The sequence below is a fragment of the Phocoena sinus genome, chromosome 6, assembly GCF_008692025.1.
Source record: "Phocoena sinus isolate mPhoSin1 chromosome 6, mPhoSin1.pri, whole genome shotgun sequence".
Classification (NCBI taxonomy): Eukaryota; Metazoa; Chordata; class Mammalia; order Artiodactyla; family Phocoenidae; genus Phocoena; species Phocoena sinus.
Genome location: NC_045768.1, coordinates 81013640 through 81024310, shown reverse-complemented (window position 1 = coordinate 81024310; position 10671 = coordinate 81013640). Strand labels below are relative to the sequence as shown.

Below are 10671 nucleotides of genomic sequence, written 5' to 3'. Positions count from 1 at the left end.
TCAACATACGAATTTGGGGGGCCACAAACCCCTAGACCCTAGTAGCTTCTTTCACACCACCATGTGCTCACCCACTCACCGGGTCACTCTTGCCGGACCTGAGTGCCTTGGGGTTCCTTTGTCTCTGCCTCTAAGTGGCAATGCCCTTCACACAGTGAGTGTCCAGGATTTGACCACTAATGTGCATTGTGGGGGAGAAGTTCAGAACCCTGTGGTGTCAGAGTTTCTTCCTGGATGATGGAAGTTGCATTTACCCCCAGACTGCCCTTGACCTTGGCCCAGTGTGCCCCTTCCTCACACAGCCCAGGCAGGAATCTGCAATGGGCAAAAGGACTCTCTTTAGGGCAGCCTCTTCAGTGTTCCCAACAAGAGAGCTGCTGATGGAATGGATGCCAGGCTGGGAGTAAGCAGGCTGTGCCAGGCCAGAGTCTGCAGACCCATTCTCTATTGTGTCAGCTCCTAGTCTATGTCCCCAGCTGGGGAAATGGGTTTGAGACTGGCCATGAGGCCAATGTCCCTGGGGTCCTGCTGGGCTTTGCTCTGTAACATCATGACTTTGTCCAGGTGTGTCCTAAATAGTCTCCCTGCTTCCCCTTTTAGTCTGTTCTCAACTTAGCAACCAGAGCAAACCTTTTAACACATAACTCTGCTCATTACACTTCAGTGTCTCCCATTTCACTCAAAGGAAAAGCCATGCCCTCACATTGACCTCCAATGCCTTACCCAATATAGTTCCCAGTTGCCTGTATCATCTCTTCTCCTATCTCTCTGCACCCTGCCCCTCACTTTCTTCTAGCCCCGCTGGCCTCCTTGCCGTACCTCAAACGCTCCAGACATGCCCTACCTCAGGGCCTTTGCACTGCCTGTTCCCTCTGCCTGGAACCCACTTCTCTTAGATACCCCCATGGCTCCCTCCTCTGCCTCCTTCAAGCTTTGCTCAAACATCAGCCTCTCAGAGAGAACTCCTCTGATTTAACATTGCAACCCTCTCTCAATCCCCATCACCCTGCCCGGTATTTTTTTCCTTAGGCTTTATCACCTTCTAACATACTGTTTAACATACATTGCACCTATCTTGTTTATTGTCGGTTCCCCTCCCTCAAACCCCACTGGATTTAAAGACCTATCAGGACAGTTCTTTTTCTGGTGTGCTCACTTATAAGTTCTAAGGGCTCAGAACAATGCCTGATACCCAGCAGGTGCAAGACTGCAGAGGCGCTACACATGCTTTGCATGTAGTCTATGTCCTTTTACATTGGGTTAAACACAGATAAGATTCTGTTCAGGAAAAATCAATATCTAGGGGACTTCCTTGGTGGCGCAGTGTTTTAGAATCCGCCTGCCAATGTAGGGGACACGGGTTCGAGCCCTGGTGCAGAAAGATCCCACATGCCGCAGAGCAACTAAGCCCGTGAGCCACAACTACTGAAGCCTGCATGCCTAGAGCCCGTGCTCCACAACAAGAGAAGCCCCCGCTCGCCTCAACTGAGAAAAGCCCACGCACAGCAACGAAGACCCAACACACCCAAAATTAATTAATTAATTTTAAAATAAGAATTTAAAAAAGAAAAATCAGTATCTAAAACTTCCCCTTACTTATACAGGTATATGACTAAGATATTTGGTTATCTGTTTTCAAAGAATTTTTTTTTTAATTAATTAATTTATTTTTGGCTGCATTTGCTGCGCACAGGCCCTCTCTAGCTGCGGCAGGCGGGAGCCGCTCTTTGCTGCCGTGTGCGGGCCTCTCACTGCGGCGGCCTCTCCCGTTGCGGAGCACAGGCTCCAGGCGCGCAGGCCTCAGGAGCCGTGGCCCGCGGGCCCAGGAGCTGTGGCTCGTGGGCTCCAGAGCGCAAGCCCAGCAGTTGTAGCGCATGGGCCCAGCCGCTCCGCAGCACATGAGATCCTCCCGGACCAGGGCCGGAACCCCTGTGTCCTGCATTGGCAGGCTGATTCGCAACCACTGCACCACCAGGGAAGCCCCAAAGAATTTCTGATTATAAAGAGAATAACAAAATTTTATTTACATATGCATTTCTCTAATTCGTTTAGATCCGTGATTTTCAGCTCCATCTGCAGATAAATTTCCCTGGGGAGAACTTTAAACTACAGATGCTGAGCCCTACTCTGAAATATTTGAATCAGCGTTTTGTTTTTTTAAAAAAAACCTTTTTACTTTGAATGATTTCAAGCCTACAAATAGGTTGTAAAAATAGTTCAATGAATTAATGGGAAGGATTCTTGTTCAAGAATAGCCCCTTTGGGGGCCACAGGCAGCCAGACAATCACCCTCACAGGCTGATAGAAGCCTGGGATCTACAGCCAAGCCCACCTGAGGTCCATAACTCAGCGTTGAGATCCTCCTGCCCCATCTCAGGAATGCCTCTGAGTGGAAGGACAGGTGGCAGATGTCCTTCCATTGCCCAGCTGGGCAGAGCAAATATTTAACCATGACTTCCTGTCCTAAGGTAAGAATGCCATCTCATAAAGGAAGGGGAATTTTAAAGGTCATCTAGGTTCTCTCTCCTCTTCCACTCAGACCTTCCTACAGCAGCCCCACCAAGAATTCATTCATCCTCCAGTGATGGGGAGAAGTTTCATTGTTGGATGGGTTTTTCTTAAGGTTTGATTTCTTTTAATATTTTTAGTGAGGTATAGATGATGTAGAATGTTATATAAGTTTCAGGTGTACGACATAGTGATTCACAATTTTTAAAGTCTATACTCCACTTATAATTATTATAAAATGTTGGCTATATTCTCTGTGCTGTACAATATATCCCTGTAGCTTATTTATTTTATCCACAGTAGTTTGTACCTCTTAATCCCCTACCTGTATCATGCCACTCCCTTCCCTCTCCCCACTGGTAACCACTAGTTTGTTCTCTATATCTGTGAGTCAGTTTCTGTTTTGTTATGTTCATTAGTTTGTTTTATTTTTTAGATTCCACATATAAGTGATATCACACAGTATTTGTCTTCATTGTTGGATGGTTTTGAATGGAGCCCTTCCTCACACAAGAGATCTGCTTCCCTGTCTAGCCTCCTGTACCTGCATGAACCCCAGATGAGCACCTCCAGGCTGAGCAGGTCCAGCCCCTTGCCTGCCCCCACCCTTGCTTTTGTTTTTTTTGGCTGCATGGCATGCGGGATCCTAGTTCCCCAACCAGGATGGAACGAGTGCCCCCTGCAGTGGAAGCGTGGAGTCTCAACCACTGGACCACAAGGGAAGTCCCCCGACCCTTGCATATGATGAAGCTCCTGGGTCTCTCAGCATTTCTCACCTGGTCCCCAGGTCTGTCTGCCAGTGTCCCAGGTTAGAGTGAGAAGGGGACAGAATGGAGCAAAGGAACTTGTCACCTCCCTTGTTTTGGACCTTAGACCTCTATGATTGTGGCAGGAATGGCTGCTAATGGTTTTAGCTGTTCAAGGGAACAGAAAGCTTGAATTCTGCATCCTCCAAAGTCCAGAGTAAAATCAAGGGCAGCCTGTGGGCTGCCAAGCCCACCTACCATTCCCCGCTGCCCAAGGTCTCTTTCCTCAGACAAACACCTCCTAGATTCACTCACAGTAACAAACTTCCTAATCTGTCCTCCCACCAAAGTGTGAGCCTGACTCTTATATCCAACTGCTATTGGACAACATCCCTGTGGATGTTAATGTATCCAAATAAACCTCATTCATTAATTTGAAATTCACCCATTCATTCAACAAGAGTTTAATGAGCAACTAGGTGCCCAGCTCCATGCTGAGTGTTTGGATACAGCAGGGAATAAGTCAGACACAGTTCCTGCCCTCAAGGAGCTTGTGGTTAAGTGAGTGATTGGTACTAAATGAGCAATGGAACTGTATCATCACTGTTGGGATAAGTCCCATGAATGAGACACGCTCAGTGCTTTAGGAGGATCCAAGACTGACCTATCCATCTGGGAAATCAGAGAAGGCCACAGGGTGAGTGGGCGGGGCAGGCTGTAGCAGAGTGGAACAGTGTTGCAGGCAGAGGGAACAGAATGTACAAAAGCCCTGAGGCAGGAAGAAGCTTGGCACATCCAGGGAACAGAGAGGCCAGTGTAGCCAAGGTGACGTCAGTGAATAGAGAGGGGCATGAGACAAGCCTGGAACGGTCAGGGGGGCCAAATCACGGGCCCCCACCTTTCAGCTGTGGAATCTGAGAGCCAAGCCTGTGGCCTTCTTTGATTTTCCACTGAGTGTATAGGTTCTGCTTCCTCAATAGCTCTTGACGCCGTCCCTCTCCACCCAATACCATACCCTGGGCCTGGCCACTCTCATCTCTGACCTAGACTGTCTTTGGCTACCTCAATAGTCTCCTAGCTCATATGCCTGCCTCCTCACCTGCCACTCCAAACCACTGCACGCAGCGGCCAGGACGAGCTTCCTAACATGCAAATTGGACCAAGTCACCCCTGCCCAAAGTGCCGTAATGCTGCCCCCTGCCAGCAGGACAAAGCCCAGGCTCCTCAGCTTGTTGTTCAAGGCCCTTCAGCCTCTGATTCCAACCTACATTTTCAGCCTCATCTTTGCCCAGCCCCACTCTGGACCTACACTTCTTCAGTTCTACTGAACCCTTTGCATGATTTATTCTCTCTGCCGGCAATGCCGGGTCTCCCATCTCTATCCCTCTCAGTCCCATCTTATAAAAACCAGCTCAAATATCCCTCTCTTTTGAAACCTTTCCTATTGCCCTCCACCAGCCTGGGCAAGGTCACTGCTGTCCTCCTGAATGCCCCCCTCCCACTGCCCCTCCTTCCTCCATCAGTCTTTGCCCTGTGCTCTCGTGGCATTTGCTTGTCCACCTTGCTCATAAAGCTCTCTGGGTGCCCAGTCCTGGGCCTGGCACACAGTAGGTGCCCAGTAAATACTGAGTAACAGTTCCAAGAGGGGGCAGAAGACAGTGGGTCCAAGGACAGAGATGGTCCCAGCTTTGGAAAAGAGGGAGCAGTGGAGTGAAGGCAATTGCTATCCCCACTGGTCCCTCCATGCTCCTGGGAGGTCGTGAGAACCCTAGAGAGCCCGCTGACACATGCCAGACCCCAGGTGGCACAGCCTGGGTCAGAGTGCCTGGTGCATCTCTGGCAAAGGGGCTGTCTCCCTCCAGCCTGAGCCAACCCTTCCCTCACTACCTTCCTGCTCTAGCTTCTCTGGGATGCAGAGAGGTACAAGGAGAGAGTTCTGGACCTTGAACTCTCTCCTTGTACCTCTCTGCATCCCAGAGATCTGAGTTTGTTCATTCCTTCAACAAATATGTATTAAGTGCCTACTATATTTCATGCACTATTCTAGTCACCAGGAATTCACCTGTGAATAAGGTGGAGAAAGTCCCTGCCTTCCATGTGCTTATATTCTAGTGGAGTGACAGACAACAAAGAAATACAAAATGAGCACATGATATGTTATACAGAAGAGAAATTATGGTGTAAGGGGAGAATGTGACAGAAGGGGAGGAGGCTGCTTTTAGATGATGACGTGTGAGCAAGAAGGAAATGTTCCTGCAGAGATCTGGGGAAGGAGCCTGCCAAGCGAAGGAATGGTGAGTGCAAAGGCCCTGGGACAGGAGCGAGCTTGGCATGCTCAGGCAGTAAGCATCAAGGAGTCCATTGTGGCTGGAGTGGAGTGACCAAAGAAGTGAGTGCCAGGAGGGGACGGCCAGCTCGTACTTAGGTCAGCACAGCCACCAACTTGTTGGATGAACTTGGGTGCCTCCCTTCCTCTCTTTGGGCCTGTGCATGTGTTCCCATCTGAGAAATGGGCCCGCTGATATGTACCACCACCAGCCTGACTCCCAGGGCAGCTGTGAGGGCCCTGATGAGAGAGTATGAGGGGAGATGTGTGCAGCCACTGTGATGCCAAGGAAGTGCCTTGAGTGGGGATTCCTGGGAGCAGAGCCAAGGCCAAGCCCTAAAAGCCCTAAAAGGCACCTACACAAGTGCTGGGATCAACACAGTAAGGACAGAACTGCGCTCAGGCAAGGGAGCTGGTGATTCCTCCATCTCCTGCTCCAGGTCAGAGTGAAGGCCTGGGACATGCACACTGGCTGAGTTGACACACCCCAGCCTTACCCAGCAGACTTCACCCCGACTACTGAGACTTGGACTGGTGCCCAGCTTTTCTAGGAATACAGCCCCTCCTTGATGACGGCAACCCAGGATCCATTAGGTCTGAGTCATGAGCCCTGCTGATGGGTGGTGGGTATAGAGGCCTTGCTTGGCTTAAGGTGAATAAACCGAACTCAGTCAGGTCTTGGGCCTGCCAGAGGGCATGGCCAACACAGCCAGCTTGTCCCTGGACCGTCTTACCTGGCCCCTTAGCCCACATCCTGCTCCACCCTTCCGCCAGCCTCAAGTGCCCCTCCCAGCCCATCTACCTGTTGTGAGCAGCAGGAATGGGTGTGGGCACCCACTCCGGGGAGGCCTGGTCCGGACACAGCCAGCTCCACAACCTGTCTTATCCTGGCCTCCTCAGCCACCCAACATGTCCCAGGTCTGACCACTTCCCATTCCACCTGGTCCAAAGCTGCAGGACCCCACACGATGGCAGTGGGAGGAAAGGACACCCCTCTACTCCTTTAAGAGGAGATTTCATCTACTAGTCTGGGATCTGACTCCAAGGAGGACTCAGTGATGGGAATGGGCTGAAGTCATCTCTCCATGGGGACACCCAGCCTGCCATTCAATGGACACTAATTGAGTACCTACTGTTGGGTACCTGTCATTGTGCTGGTCCTGGAACCACAGAGATGAGTGAGACTTGGATCTCCATGCTCAAAGGGCTTGCAGTTCACAAGTGGTGGGGAGGTGGAATGGACACATGGACACTTGAGCCGTATTTATAAAATGCTGTGGTTGGGGCAGTGATAGAAATAGTGAGAGATTTCACAGACCCCTCACTCAATCTGTCCAAAAGTCCACTTACCATCTCCTCTCTACCCAGAGATGTCCTACCTCCCAGTTCCTCCATCTGGGTAAAGAGCACCATCATCTAAACCCACGCACCTATGGTCAACTAATCTATGACAAAGGAGGCAAGGATATACCGTGGAGAAAAGACAGTCTCTTCAATACATGGTGCTGGGAAAACTGGACAGCTACATGTAAAAGAATGAAATCAGAACACTCCCTAACACCATACACAAAAATAAACTCAAAACGGGGTTAGAGACCTAAATGTAAGACCGGACACTATAAAACTCTTAGAGGAAAACATAGGAAGAAGAACACTGACATAAATCACAGCAAGATCTTTTTTGATCCACCTCCTACAGTAATGGAAATAAAAACAAAAATAAACAAATGGGACCTAAGGAAACTCAAAATCTTTTGCAAAGCAAAGGAAAATACAAAGAAGATGAAAAGACAACCCTCAGAATGGGAAAAAATACTTGCAAATGAATCAACAGACAAAGGATTAATCTCCAATATATATAAACAGCTCATGCAGCTCAATATTAAAAAAACAAACAACCCAATCTAAAAATAGGCAGAAGACCTAAATAGACATCTCTCCAAAGAAGACATACAGATGGCCAAGAAGCACATGAAAAGCTGCTCAACATCACAAATTATTAGAGAAATGCAAATCAAAACTACAATGAGGTACTACCTCACACCAGTCAGAATGACAATCATCAAAAAATCTACGAACAACAAATGCTGGAGAGGGTGTGGAGAAAAGAGAACCCTCTTGCAATGTTGGTGGGAATGTAAATTGATACAGCCACCATGGAGAACAGTATGGAGGTTCCTTAAAAAACTAAAAGTAGAATTACCATATGACCCAGCAATCCCACTACTGAACATATACCCAGAGAAAGCCATAATTCAAAAAGACACGTGCATCCCAATGTTCACTGCAGCACTATTTACAATAGCCAGGTCATGGAAGCAACCTAAGTGCCCATCGACAGACGAATGGATAACGAAGATGTGGTACATATATACAATGGAATATTGCTCAGCCATAAAAAGGAACGAAATTGGGTCATTTGTAGAGACGTGGATGAATCTAGAGACTGTCATACAGAGTGAAGTAAGTCAGAAAGAGAAAAACAAATATCATATATTAACGCATATATGTGGAACCTAGAAAAATGGTACAGATGAACTGGTTTGCAGGGCAGAAATAGAGACACATATGTAGAGAACAAACATATGGACACCAAGGGGGAAAACTGGCACAGAGGGGTGGTGGTGGTGGGATGAATTGGGAGATTGGGATTGACATATATACACTAATATGTATAAATAGATAACTGATAAGAACCTGCTATATAAAAAATAAATTAAATAAATTTAAAAATTCAAAAAAAAAAAGGGCACCATCATCATCCAAGTGGACCTGGGCATCCTCCTGAACTTCTCCCTTCCCTCTGCACTCAGGGAATCAGGTCTTACCAACTTCACCTCCTCCCCATCGCTCAGAAGTCGATTTCACCTCCTCCAATGCATCCTCTATCTGCTTCCTGAGCAATTTCTTTCTGAAATGCAAAAATGAACATGTGATCCCTCTCTTGAAATTATTCAATTATTATCATCAATTCAATTAAAATTATTCAATCTCATTGACTTGAGGATGAAAACCAAACCCTTTGATATAGCATACATGTTCCTCCATGACTGGGCCTTTGCTGGCCTCTTTAACTTCACCTCTGGCCATTTAACCCTTCACTGCAACAGACAAACCATCCACAGGGTTTTATGCCTCCAAAACCGTTGCTCATGCTGCACCCTCTGCCCAGATGCCCCTCTATCACCTCCTTGGTACTCTCTTCCCAAGCTCTCAGTCCTCCTCAGTTTGGGTCCCTTATCTGTACAGGTATACATCCCAGTAGCACCTGTAATGTTCCCTGGCCCTTTCTTGCTTATGTGACTGTCTCCAATATTTCCTAAGAAAGAGGAGTGGAGGACATCTGATTCGCCTCATATCCCCAATGCCCTGCACAGGGCCTGGCATATGTGTTGATTATATGAATACATCTGGGACTGAATGCAACCTCAGGATAGCAAGGAGCCCAACTTCAGATGCTCAGTCAGCTGGGCTTGAGGGCTTCAGAGTGCTCTGAGAACCAGGCTGAACTCCAGTTGGCCCAGTGGGTCCAGCCACTGACCACACTGTGCTATGTCCATACGGGAACAGAAGTGGCACTCTATTCCAAGGGCGACACTTTTTCTAGTTCTTGGCCCACCTGGCTGGGCTCCCAAGAACCCAAAATCTCCTCCAAACCCTAGATGTGGTACTTCATTCCAAAAGCCATCCTAAGCCCATCTTTAGGGCTCACAGACAGCAGCTTCAGTACCTGCCCTCTCTCCTGGTACATGGAATCCTGGCTCGATCGCCATCAACTAGAATAAATTTTTAGGCCAGTCTCACCCTAGGAGTGACCTGGGGTCACAAGAGATCTAGTGTTCTGGGACCATGTGTCATCCAAGCAATTCCACTTACAGGCATAGCTCAGAGCTCAAGTCCTCTGAGCTAACATATAACAGAGCTTAGAACAAAGGCTCATGAAGTTCTACTTCTCCCCTTCCAGAGCCTGATGGTCTTTAGAAAGACCACCATAGGTTATTATGGCCAGGTGCAATGTGACACCACTCCAGATCACTATTAATCTGATAGGGTCCATGGGTTGCAAGCAACAGAAACAGACTGCAAAATGGGGATTTTCCAGAAGAGTGTGTGGTGGTCTTGGGTTGGACTAACTCAGGAATATATCATCCTGAGATTTTAGATTTGCCAAACTACATATGCCAAACTACACACCCACAGGTGCCATGACAGTTCATCTTTTCTCTGTGTCCTCACATGGTAAGAAGAAGCAAGGGAGCTCTTATGATCTGATCACCTCCCAAAGGCTCCCTCCAAATACCATCACATTAGAGATTAGGTTTCAACATAATAAATTTTGTCAGGACACATTCAGTCTATAGCATGAGAGAAAGAACAGTTACAAGGGCCTGCCCCAATATATGTTTCTGGCACCCTCAGTGGCCCCATCCAACTGATGGAAAACATCAGTTTTATCTTCTGACCAACAATAGTCTATGTGGGAGGGGCTTTCCTGGTGGCGCAGTGGTTAAGAATCCGCCTGCCAATGCAGGGGACACGGGTTCGAGCCCTGGTCCGGGAATATCCCACATGCCACAGAGCAACAAAGCCCACACGCCACAACTACTGAGCTTGTGCTCTAGAGCCCACAAGCCACAACTACTGAAGCCCGTGTGCCACAACTGCTGAAGCCTGCACGCCTAGAGCCTGTGCTCCGCAACAAAAAGGCCACAGCAATGAGAAGCCCTCACACCACAACGAAGAGTAGCCGCCACTCGCCACAACTAGAGAAAGCCAGCGCACGGCAACAGAAGACCCAACGCAGCCAATAAATAAATAAATAAATACATAAATAAATTTTAAAAATCATTTAAAAAAATAGTCCATGTGGGAATGTGCAAATCCCATGCTGAATACTTAATTTGTAGGGCTGGTGGCCCTAGAGAGCTGTTGTCACTCACTATTGTCTGTCTGATAGCCAATACCCTCCAATTTCTCAATAGCCTCATTTTAGTGAATGTAAAATGATATCTCATTGTGGGGGTTTTTTGTTGTTTTTTGTTTGTTTGTTTTTTTTTCCTTTTCCAACATCCCTATTGGAGTATAATTGCT

At 47.8% G+C, this 10671-nt stretch overlaps 1 long non-coding RNA gene across 1 annotated transcript; it reads left to right on the top strand.

Annotated features, from left to right (window-relative positions):
- The first annotated feature begins 1934 nt into the window (after positions 1–1934).
- LOC116755360 lies at positions 1935–3694 on the top strand. The gene is made up of 2 exons (XR_004350338.1): positions 1935–2623; positions 2945–3694. It is a non-coding gene; the product is annotated as an uncharacterized LOC116755360 (long non-coding RNA).
- The last annotated feature ends 6977 nt before the right edge of the window (positions 3695–10671 follow it).